Source organism: Canis aureus, chromosome 19, assembly GCF_053574225.1.
Source record: "Canis aureus isolate CA01 chromosome 19, VMU_Caureus_v.1.0, whole genome shotgun sequence".
Taxonomy (NCBI): Eukaryota; Metazoa; Chordata; class Mammalia; order Carnivora; family Canidae; genus Canis; species Canis aureus.
In genome coordinates this window covers 13,625,698-13,638,055 of record NC_135629.1, presented here as the reverse complement: position 1 = coordinate 13,638,055, position 12,358 = coordinate 13,625,698, and the positions used below count along the sequence as shown (strand labels likewise).

Here is a 12,358-nt window from a genome sequence, read left to right as displayed (position 1 = left end):
CTTTTCCAGCAAATGACTACTTGTCCTTTTTATGTCCTAAAAGTTACTTCATTCAGGAACCAATCCCTTACCTCTCTCTGACTTGCTACTCTTGGTAGCTTCCTTCATGATGCACACCAGGTTTACAATGTGGCTATATCACATCTATATTGTTTGATTAATGTCTGTGCACCGCAGGAGGCTGTTAGTAACATGTGAGAAGGCTCCAGCTCTGTTTTGCTCACCTCTGTACTCCCAGCTCCTAGCATGCTGCCTGGAACACAGGAAGCAGCCAGTAGTGTTTGTTGAATAACTAACAGGGATTTTCTTACTGAACAGTGGCTGAATGAACTAAATCAGTTCCTGTGTCTTTTTAGAAGTTTACATTAGAAAAATGTACAGAGTCAGAGCTGGTGAGGATCAGGATGGAACAGCAGTTCTCAAAGTACAGTCCAGGAACTCTTGGAGGTCTCTGAAACCCTTCAGAAGGTTCACAAAATCAAAACTATTTTCCTCTTAATTCTAAGGTATTATTCTGCCTTTTATCACTCCCATTCTATCATGAGTATACATTAGAGAATGCATATGAAAAGATCATTTTTACAGTTTCAGATTCCACATTCTTAACTTATCTCTAAGAAAATACCCCTTGTTGAAGTACCTGAGTGGCTCAGTCGATTAAGCATTTGACTCTTGGTTTTGGCTTAGGTCCTGATCTCATGGGCAGTGAGATTAAGCCCCATGTCAGGCTCTGCCCTCAGTGGGAGCCAGCTTGGATATTCTCTCTCTCAGTCCCTTACCTCTCTCTCACAAATAAATAAATAAACTCCTTAAAAAAAAAAAAAAAAAAAAAAAGAAAGTACCTCTTGTCAATTTTGGAGGTGATATCAAAAAAGAATATCCACAACTCCCTGAAAAGTTTATTAAAATACCTCTCTCTTTTCCAATGATACATATCTCTGTGAGGTGGGTTTTCTTCATACACTTGAACCAAAAACAATATATGGCAATATATTAATGTAGAAGCTTGTATGAGAATTCAACTCTCTCCTAGTAAGCCTGACATTGTTAAAGAATTGAAAAAATGTAAAACAGTGCCAGATTTCTCTCTAATGATACTATTTTGGAAAATATAGTTATTTTTCATCAAAATATGTTATTTCTATTAACATAGAAAGCCCATAAATGGGCTTGTTATTTGTTTTATTAGGTAGGAATTTTTTAAATTCTCTAATTTTGATTTCTAGTATGGTAAGTATCAATATGAATAATTTATATGAGTGAATGTTCTTTGGAGTCATTAATAAACTTCAAAAGTGCAAACAGGTCTTGAGACCTAAATATTTGAGACTTACTGGGACCAAGTATTTCTCAGAATTCTTTTGGATGCAGAGAGATACTCAACTTGAATGGCCATAAGTCAAAATTTGTCTCTCTTTATCTCTTGTTCTTTCTCCCCTTTGTGTTGGCTTCATGCTCAGCGGGCTTTCCTCAGGAGAGGGTGACAATGACAATCAGCAGCTCCAGGTTTATGTTCCATTAACTTAGCAAATTTAGCATCTTTTTTGCCAATAGTTCCAGCAAAAGCTGTGGTGTAGACTCTCATTGGGCTGGCTGCTGTCATGTTTCCACATCAAAGCCAATAACCATGATTCTGGTTGATCAGCTAATGGTCTTCAGTTCATCTCTGGGATGGTGAGCTGTGTGTGGTCAGTCTTGAATGAACCATGTGGACTGAGAAGACTAGCTCATCAGAGGAAACTCAGAAAGCTTTTACCGTAAGAAAAGAAAAGGGAGGAACGACAGATCAGCAAACAATATTTGTCATTTGGAGAAGATATGAGTAGAAGGCTGAGGAAATCAGAAGAGTAAGTTCTATCTGAGGAGAATTAACAACAAGCCGACTTTAAGATCCTGAATAAATATATATCCTCTCTTTTCTCTTCTCTCAAATCTTTTTTCTCCATAGTTGTTGGAAGGAACATTCTAGAAAAGAAGACAATAGATGGAGGTGAGAGGATCAGAGAAAGCTGGATTCTGTCAGAATAGGGTGGGTAGAGGGAGGTGTTCCTGGCTTCCTGGTCCTGTCCCAGCTGGGTGACCTTGGTGGTGATGGAGTAGCTGTGCTCTGTGCTGATTGAATATACACAACTCCAGTATTTGGAGGGCTTTCTAGCCACACTCCAACACAAACTGATTCACCTCTCATGCCCCCACCTTCAAACCTAGCTATCTTGAGTGTTATTGCCTCTAGACTACAGTCCATATAAGGGACACTAAGGAAGAATAAGGTGACAATAAAAGAGGCCAATACTGGAGTTTAGAGGGAAGACCTGGGGCTGAGAGTCCTTTAGAATCCCTCAAATAAAAGCATGGATAAAGTTGCCTATTACTGCTCCAAAGATGAAAACTGCCTAAGGAGAACTAACCCTCCACAAAGACCACACTTTCCTTCTGTCCTGGCATGGACAGGCCTTCACTATGGACCTCTACATGTGGAAGCAGATTAGACTTGTTCTGTGTGGATTTAAGACTGGGGAGAGGACCAGAGGCAGAGAGATTTTGTCTCAGTGTAAAGGGAAATGTTCAATAGAGTGGTCCAGAGCTGGAATGGGCTGCTCAGATGTGTGCCCTAGGGGGAATGGTCACTTATGTGCTAATTCATACCCTTATTTTCTTCAAGGTCATCAGTCTTACAGGTGCTGAAAACCAGAATATAAGATAAGCACAAGATAAAGTATTATTTACTCTGAAGAGCTCCTCTTTCTTTCCCTCTTTTACTCCTCCTTCCTTCTCCCTCTCCCTCCCTCCCTTCCTTTTTTCCTTTCTTGATGGTCAATACTTTATTTTGGTATAAAGACAGGAATCTGGAAAACACATTATTCTGAAATTTTCTAGGTTTTCCCTCATGTTATGGAGCCCCTTCCCCCACCCCCCAGCCCTACCAGAATTAATCTGTTCAAACTCAAATGTTTATAAATTACAATAGCAATACAAAAACAGGAATAAAAGAAAAGCAGATGGAGAAGTTAGCCCAGGCCAGCAGTGTCACTTGCTGTGGATTCCTGAGCTTCTGTTTTTGTTTTTCCCTTTCTTTCCTCCTTTTTCTTCAGGGAGTAGGTCTGAAGCAGGTGGTGGGTCCAGGTTCCTGAAGTCTGCTTCAATAGCTTGGTCCCAGGGATCTTGGAATTGGATAGAGACATGGTCTGAATTATCACTCTCCTCATCATCACTCCCGAGGGGTGACAGAAGCCAGGCTGTTCTCATATTTCTTTGTAGTAGTTTTGGGCCAAACATCTGCTTTTGCATTTCCAACCCTTGGCATCTAGGCAAAGGAAGAGAAGGGAGAGTCTTCTTTCAGATTCCTGATCCCAACCAAGGACTGCCCTGAGGCCACAGGTGACAGTGGGGTCAGCAGAAAGGCTTCTCTCTAGACTTCTGCTAAAAGGACAAAGAATGAGGGCCCCAGGATTCAGAGCAGAGCTGAAGAAGCAGGTATAGGAACTGAAGACAGAAAGCTTGAGTCTTTCAGAGTGTGGACTTTGAACTACTCTCCCTGTCCTTTGTTCTCCTCCATGTTGCTCCTGGGTACTCAGCAGTATTCCTCCCAAACCTTCTCCTGGTATTGTTGCTTCCTCTTCTCAAGGTCACCTGAGAACATCTCTGGTGTTTTCTTAGAATTCTTAAGAGAGAGCCCCATTTCCTGAGGCCCAGTTGGAGAACAGCCCTGTGCTTAGAGACCCTCTGTCTTTACATCCCATACAACATCACCTGTACATCTTGGAAACAGCAACTCCCATCTCCTCTACACTAAAGGGCCCTGGGCCTTGCTAAGATGTATTAGTGCCCAGAAACTTCGATGTTTGTTGTCTCTGGGTTCCTGGTGCCTAAGTCTGCTTGGACTTATATTTCCAATTCCACTACCCCTAACCAATTTTATAAGGTCCTAGCATCTAATTAGGGAAGGCATCTGTAACCCTAAGTTTCTCTGGCCCTCTGGAAATTTACTGATTACAATAAAAACTTACAAACTGATCTCTTTAATATTACCACTGGCATAGGTAGGATGATCACTTGTAGGATGATGCCAATAAGAACAGAAGCCTTCATTTCTTGAATAATTATGTCTTACAAGAATGAGCTCCTTTACTTCTCTCAACAACATTATGACTTAAGTACTAATATTATGCCCATTTTACAGATTAGGAAACCAAGGCCCTGGGAAATTAATTGAACATACCAAGAGCACATAGTATAGCATTAAAAATGGAATCCAAGCCCTAGTTGGCCTGATACCGATGTCCATCATCTTGACATTATATATACTCCTTCTGGATATTCCTACTTCACTCCCTATGAGCTGTAAAGAGAATTAAAACATTAGACAGGGAGATGGAAGTTGGCCTCTATATTACTAAGGAAAATGCTAGCTACTATAATGACCAAATCCTCAATTTCAGTGGTTTAATACAGTAGAAATGTCTTTGTTATTCATATAACAATCTGATAAAAAGTGTTCCTGGTGACTTTCCTCCATGTGGTGATTCAGGGACCCAGGCTCATCTCATGGCTCTGCCATTTCTTAGAGACCTGGAGACCTCTATATCCAGAAGGAAGAGGAAAGAAAAGAAATGGCAGACCCTCTTCTTAACTGCCTTATACAGAAGTGACACATCACTTCTGCTCATATTCCATTGGCCAGTACTAGTCACATGGCGTTCCACAAATGAAAGGCCTTTGGGTAATGTACTGCTTCCCTGGGTAGCCACTTCTTAGTGGCAACTCTGTACCATGGAAGATGGAACATAAAATATTTGGTCAGAAGTTTGTTATTTCTGGCCCCAGCCTCAATGACCATAAGTTCCTTCTATCCCACAGATTCTATGGTTTCATAATTTAATGTGTCTGTGATACATGGAAATTTGATGAAGACTTGAAGGTCTTATCAATATGACAGTATTCATATAAGAAATGATCAAGACAGAAAATGTCTGTGGTAAATACCCTGTGGCATGATGTTTTCAACATCTGAAAATGAGTATCTGGATCCTTTACCTTGTTCCAGTCAACATGGTGCATTATAGCATTTCAACGAGAGGGCAAAATGGACTCCAGAGGCAGCAGCCTCCCTTAGGCTCCATGAGTCATTGGAGAGAGGTACTCAGCGACATGATTTTTACATAATGTTTAGAAATAAGCATCTGAGAAGTGTGGAAACATGCCGTCCTGATTTACTCAGCTCTGTCGTTAAGTGCTGGCATTATCACCATCTGCCAAATGTAGAAGTTGTTTAAAAATGAGTCACCTGGCACCAAAAACCATTTCTTACACAGAACATCCCCCTTCCCCCAACCCATCTCTTGGTATCAGCGAAGTCTTTTCTGCTTCTAAGTTCTAAGAAGTCTGAGAAAACAAGTTCCCCCAAGTGGCATTTGGTTATTAATCCTCCAATGCGAAGATACCGGTTTCCTTGAGCTTTGTTGTATACTTGGTTTTCAAAGGATGCTGAATTACATCACATGGACAGATGTAATATTATTTCTAAGTTATATGAGCACTAGCTGAATTAGACTCTTTTGAGTCTCATTCCCATCTCATATTTAGTACTTCTTTAATAGCTGGAAATTTAACCAATGAGAAATGCTATGGTTGAAACATAGTACAGTTTGCCTCATTGATCCAAAAACATGCCAAATCTCTCCTTGATAAAGGATCTAGAGTGCTTTTGTCCATTTTCGAGTAATCATTTCTTTCCTAGGTGAGTCACACGGAATCTTTGATATCCTGTAACTTCAACAATGAAATATAAAGTTTACTACTATTAATATATCTTATGTTAGATGATAGGGCAATGGAAGAGGGGAAAATTGGCTTGTATATAGACAAATATATTCATAACAAAATAAGGTAGAATGCTCATAACTATCACAGTCCTGGTTTTTGCAAGTAGTCAGAGCTGATACTTATAATTGCCTTCTTCTACCCACTCCATATTTCCTTTGCCTTTAGCAAGCATGTTGGCTGTGGCCCCATGGAAGACCCCAAACCTTCATGCCTCACCCACTTACTGTGTAACCCCCAAATATGTCAGTCTTATGCAGAGCCTAGAATATCAGAAGACTGAGCAACAGGATGAGGCAGCCAATGGGATGATACTTGAAGTGTCTACTGCAGAGAGATGTTTGGAGCTGCTCTGCAAAAGCCCCCATAGGTGATTTACAGCAGAGAATCTTAGGATCCAGCGGCAAAGCTGTGTCATCCTCTGAAGATAACTAATCTCCTCTTAAGAGACTGGGTTTGCTACTGTTCTTCGGTGGGGACTGAACATTTCACTGTGATCCACAAGATTACCTTGTGACCTGAGCTGACCATAGGAACCAGGTGTTGTGCTGGCTTGCTCTTTATCAGCTGTGAAATATCAGAACATGTGTAACCTCTAAGAGCTCAGCCAATTTTATCACAAAGATTTCTGTAAAAATTATCCAGAGACCTGAGTTATGATCCTGACAGGTGTTGCCAGCCAGCTGGTGACCTGAGCACCCACCTTCCTTATCTGTGGAGTATGGCTCTACACTCACTGAGAAGAACCAAGCAAACCTGGTATAGGGCAGGATTCAATCAGCTAAAACTGTACAGCAGTAGATTTGCTCAATAGGGGTTTCTCCAAAAGAATTGCTAAGCCTAGTTATGCCAGTTTCTCTCTTGCACGATTTCTTATTATCCTTAATATTCCAGCATGCATGTGGTGGGCAAGTGAGTAGAACATTGGTGAGGAGAGCACATGGATTGTTTCCCAAAGTTATATGTATGTTTTTACAAATAATATAAATATAAAAACTTAAAAAAGAACTTTTTTATTCCAGGTACCTAATAATATCACCCGAAACAGGCGTCCATGGAATATAGGGTAGAAAATTCTCTTATTGAGGGCACCTGGGTGGCTCAGTTGGTTAGATGTTTGACTCTTGATTTCAATCAGGTCATGATCTCAGGGTTGTGAGATCCAGCCTAGTGTTGGGCTCTGTGCTCGCGTTCGGTGTAAAGTCTGCTTGTTTCTCTCCCTCTGGTTCCTGCCTGCCACCCTACTCTTGCATGCTCTCTCTCTTGCTCTCTCGTTTAAATAAATAAATAAATAAATAAATAAATAAAATCTTAAAAAAAAAAGAAAATTCTGTTATTGAGTACCCTATTAAAATGAGAAGTGGTTGTTAAAATTAGTAAGTCCAATGTCTGGCTTTACGGTTTTTCCATAGAAAATGGAGGCTTTTAAAAAAATGTCATTATACATTTGTCCAAACCTATAGAACATCCAATACCAGGAGTGAATGTTGATATAAACTACAGCCTTGGGTGATAATAATGTGTCAAGGCAGGTTCATTAATTGTAACTGTAACCAAGGCACCACTCTGGTGGTAGGATGTTGATCATGGGAGAGGCTGTGGGTATGTAAGAGCAAGAGGTGTATGGGAACCCTCTCTATTTTCCACTCCATTTTGCTGTGAGGCTAAAGCTGCTTCAAAAAGTAAAATCTATTAGTTAAAAAAATTCCAACTGAGTGTGCTCTTTCCATGACTGCTGTATACCTGTTGAGTATACAATGAGTAACAATGGCATCATGAGAATAACAGAGATAAAGGAGAACACAGGGCTAGGTAGTAAAACCAAGACAGCCAATTACTGGCTCAGACAGTATTAGATTTGGGTGTGAGACACAGAGACCCAAAATAATGGTGGCTTAAATGAGAGCAGTGCATTTCTTTCCCACGTCAAATCTTTTCCGCTCTCATCTTTAGAATAGAGATGATTATAGTACTTCATCCTTTGGTATTATGAAGATGTAATGAGCTAATGTATGAAAACCTCCTGACCAAAGGGGAAATCGTGCTTTGGGCTGAGTAACACCAAGGCTGATTGTGCTAAAAGAGCTAGAATATTTCCTCCCACAATCTGCTGTCGTTTCCCATTAAAGGAAAAAAATATAGAAGCTGTATGAGACAATACCAAAAGAAAAAAAAATTTAAGTCCCTTTAAAAAAAAATTCTTGACACAGTAGTTAGCATATAACAAATATATCTATCACTATTATCGCTATCATCCTCTTTCCTTACCTCCCCACACTGCCTTGCCCCTCTCATTCTTCTGATTCTGTTTATATGGGATATGAAGTCCTCTAGCAATGTATTAATTCAGCTTGTGATTTATTATTATTATTATTCATAAGTCTCTTGGTAGCCGGTTTTGGAACATAGAAACACCGGGCAACCAGAGACAGATTAGTGATAAAAAGAACAGCAATTTAGAAGTATCCCATGTTGGCGAACACATGGTTAGATGCTTTGTGGGACCTAACATTCCCCATTATTTAAAGTGTCTAGGGGCACCTCAGTGGCACAGTTAATTAAGCGCCCGACTCTTGGTTTCAGCTTAGGTCATGATCTCAGGGTGATGGGATCCAGCCCTGTGAAAGGCTCCACACTGAGCATGAAGTCAGCCTGAGACCTCCTATCCCTCTCTGTCTACTCTCCCCACCACCTTCAAATAAATAAATAAATAAATCTGTTTTAAGTGTCCCTTGTTTATTTTAATTATTGTTTTTTAAATATTTTATTTATTTGAGAGAGAGAGAGAGAGAGAGAGCTAGCACACAAGTGGGGAGGAAGGGCAGAGGGAGAAGAAGAAGCAGATCCCCACTGAAGAGGGAGCCTGACAGGAGGCTTGATGCCTAGACCCTGGGATCATGAGCCGAAGACAGAGCTTAACCAACTGGGCCACCCAGGCACCCCAATTTTATTTTATTTTTTAATTGAAATATAGTTGACATGTAATATTATATTAATTTCAGGTGTACAACATGGTGATTCGACAATTATATGCATTACAATATGCTAACCATGTTTTAAGTGATGAGAACATTTAGCTCATGTCAAGCTAAAACATGCCTCCATCTTCCGCTGTGGTGATAACACATTCAGTAGTTGGCTGGAGTTTAAGGGGTTAGGGGGTGAGGGACAGTGTGGAGGGATAATGTTGCCAGGCCCTTCAAGATAGGATTCTGATGGAACAAACTTGATCACACTGGATGTTAGCATGCCACGTTCCTAGAACCATGACACAACCTAAACCACCTCCCGATCTGGGAAGCAGAAAAAATTAAGTGACTGGGCTTAAATCTGAAATCTGAGAAAACCTAGAACTGAGATTTTGGGTTTTGCCAGGCAGGAGAACAAGAACAAGGGCTAGGCAGAGAGGTTAAGTGGAACTGGAGATAAATAAAGGTGGCTGAGGTTTGCAGACTACTGTGGTTGTGAGAATTTATACTCACCATATTGTGAGAGTTTTTAGGAATAATCACAATGTGAGCTGAAACTTGCTGGACTCAGCTGTGTGCAAGACCCCGTGCTAAGTGCTTTACGTAAGGGATTTCGTCAAATCCTCACTCTGATCCTGGCAGGCAAGTAGCATGACTCACACTTTATAGGGCTGGGAAACTCTAAGGGGTTCACAGAAATGAAGGGACAGGCCCCAGCTCACAAAGCTGGAGAATGAGGGGCTGGTTTCAAATCCAAGATCTCCTGCTGTGGAGGTCCTGTGCTCCTAACTCTTAGCTACACTGTTCCCTAAATCCACCACTTTTAACACATCTTGCCTTCTACTGTGGTCACTTTCAGCATGCCTTACTTTTCCAATTAGATTATAATATTCTTGAGGGCAGAAGCATATTTAATTTATCATTCAAAACTTTTTATTGAGGTATACCTTACTACCACATATATCAGCGTATATAATCACCCAAATCAAAATACTTAGAACATGCTAGCACCAAAGAATTTTCCCCTGAGCTTCATCTCAGTCAAAATCATGACAAAGCACAGAGTTATTTGGGTTTAATTAATGTGCTTAGATGTTGAATAAATGTTTAAAGAAACACATGAAAGGCTCTTAATCTTGGGAGCACATAAAAATCTTCATAAACATAGGGGCACCTGGGTGGCTCAGTCAGTTAAGCATCTGACTCTTGATTTCAGCTCAGTCATGCGTGATCTCAGGGTCTTGAGATCAAGCCTCATATCAAGTTATGTCCTGAGCATGGAGCCTGTTTGAGGTTCTTTCTTTCCCTCTCCCTCTGCTGCCCCTTCCCACCCCACCCCCTGCTTACATGCATGCTCTCTCTAAACAAAAAAAAAAAAAAGAAAAAAAAAAAAAAAGAAAAGAAAAAAAAATCTTCATTAATATAAAGCTATATTTAAATCAGTGAACAACTATATGTTCACTTGTATAGGATATTTGATATAGGCATTACCTATAATATATGCATTTCATATAAATGTATATGTGTATATAGATATGTGTCTATATGTGTACATGAAAACCTGAAGAGTAGTTTCCCTCTCTAACAGCACTCATCACATGATATTTGGGGAGTCTGTTCAATTGCCTCCCCTACCAACAGGGAAACCCTCAGAAGCGCAGTCATTGTCTTATTCACCTGGCGCATATTTAATACTCAGTGAATGTTTGTGGAATGAATAAACCATTCGCTGTTTCCATATACTTAGTGCCCATCCTTATATCTTCTCTTATGAAGTGTTACCTTTGCCCTTTTAAAATTGGATTCGTTCTCTTTGTTTTAAATAATGTTTTGGGGGATCCCTGGGTGCCTCAGTGGTTTAGCGCCTGCCTTTGGCCTAGGGCGTGATTCTGGAGTCCCGGGATGGAGTCCCACATCAGGCTCCCGGCATGGAGACTGCTTCTCCCTCTGCCTGTGTCTCTGCTTCTCTCTCTCTCTATGTCTCTCAGGAATAAATAAATAAAATCTTTTAAAAAAATAAATAATGTTTTGGTTTTTATTTTTATGTAAAAATCTTTTTTTAAAGATTTTATTTTTAACTAATCTTTACACCCAACAGGGGTCTCAAACTCATGACCTTGAGCTCGAGTCATGTGCTCTACCCACTGAGTCAGCCAAGTGCCCCAGATTCATTGTCTCCTGTCTTGTAGGATTTCTGTGCATACGAGTCAGGTATATGTTTTGTAGAGATGTTCTCCCAGTCTGTAGCTTGCTTGTGCATTCTCTTAGGTATGTTTTTTGACAAGCAGAAAATTTTAATTTTAAGGAGGTCCAACTTACCAAAATCATCTCTTGTGATTTTGCATTCTGTGATCTAATAAACTTTTGCCAATCTCAAGTCTTCAAGATATTCTTCTATATTTACCTCCAAAAGTTTTATGCTTTTATCTTTCACTTACTAAAGGTAATGCTAAAGGTACATGGACAATTTTTAAAAATTTAGTTGTAATTAAAAAAATATATGGTTACTTTCATCTTATGGTAAGTGATACTTAATTTCCACTTATGGAAGCATTGGACAAGTTTCTTTCTTAAATAAATGTATTAAAGCTAAAAAGGTGAGAACGGAAATCTTAATACATGGATGGAGGTTGGCTAAAATCATGAAGATGATACTCGAATGAATGAAATATGGAAAATGTTGAATTACTGTGTAAGGCAAGAAGCTTCAGGTTTTGGTGAATCTAAGTAGTAATCAGCACTTTTATTAATAGCTGAAAATAACTCCTCTACCAACCTTGGTATAAAGGCCATGTTTCCCTTTATACTTAATTTTTTAAATTTCAGATCTAATCCAAGCTAATATAGTCTTCATGGATTAACAACTCCCAGCTATCCAGAAACCTGCAAAAGCAGAGATCATTTGAAAATAGTGATACCATGTCTTTGAATCAACACTTATGTCCCAATGTTCATTTGGGAACATTTATTTATTCTCAATAAAATGATGAGGATATTCCCAGTACAGTACATCTTTCTCCCTTTCTCTCAGTGATTTTCCCCCTGATTGTCAGTATAGGTTATTGAGGGAAACTTTTGCAGATAACTCAGGTCTGCAGAACTTATTTTTAAAACACTGGAAAGGCGTGCTCATTTGAATCTATTTTTTTTAAGATTTTATTTATTTATTTGACACAGAGAGAGCACAAGTAGGGGATTGACAGGCAGGAGAGGGAGAAGCAGGCTCCCCACCGAGCAGGGAGCCTGATGTGGGGCTCAGTCCAGGGTCTTGAGATCATGACCTGAGCTGAAGGCAAATGCTTAACCGACTGAGCCACCCTGGAGCCCCTCATTTGAATTTATTTAGACCAGTGCTCTCCAAACTTTTTTGATCTTGTACCCTATTAGCAAAAAAATTTGAGTACATGCTCCCAATATATGTTCATTCATTTATTTGTGAATTAGACATGGACCATTCTACTCATATTACATACTTTATAAAACCCCATATATAACTAAGATGGAATTTTATTTATTTTTATTTTTTATTTTTAAAGATTTTATTTATTTATTCATAGAGACGCAGAGAG

The 12,358-nt window shown here is 39.6% G+C and overlaps 1 protein-coding gene across 1 annotated transcript in view; it reads left to right on the top strand.

Moving 5' to 3' along the window:
* The window catches only part of LOC144289662 (transient receptor potential cation channel subfamily V member 5-like), a 32,345-nt gene that overhangs the window by 7,374 nt on the left and 12,613 nt on the right, over window positions 1–12,358 (top strand). The gene's annotated exons all lie outside the window — the stretch shown is intronic.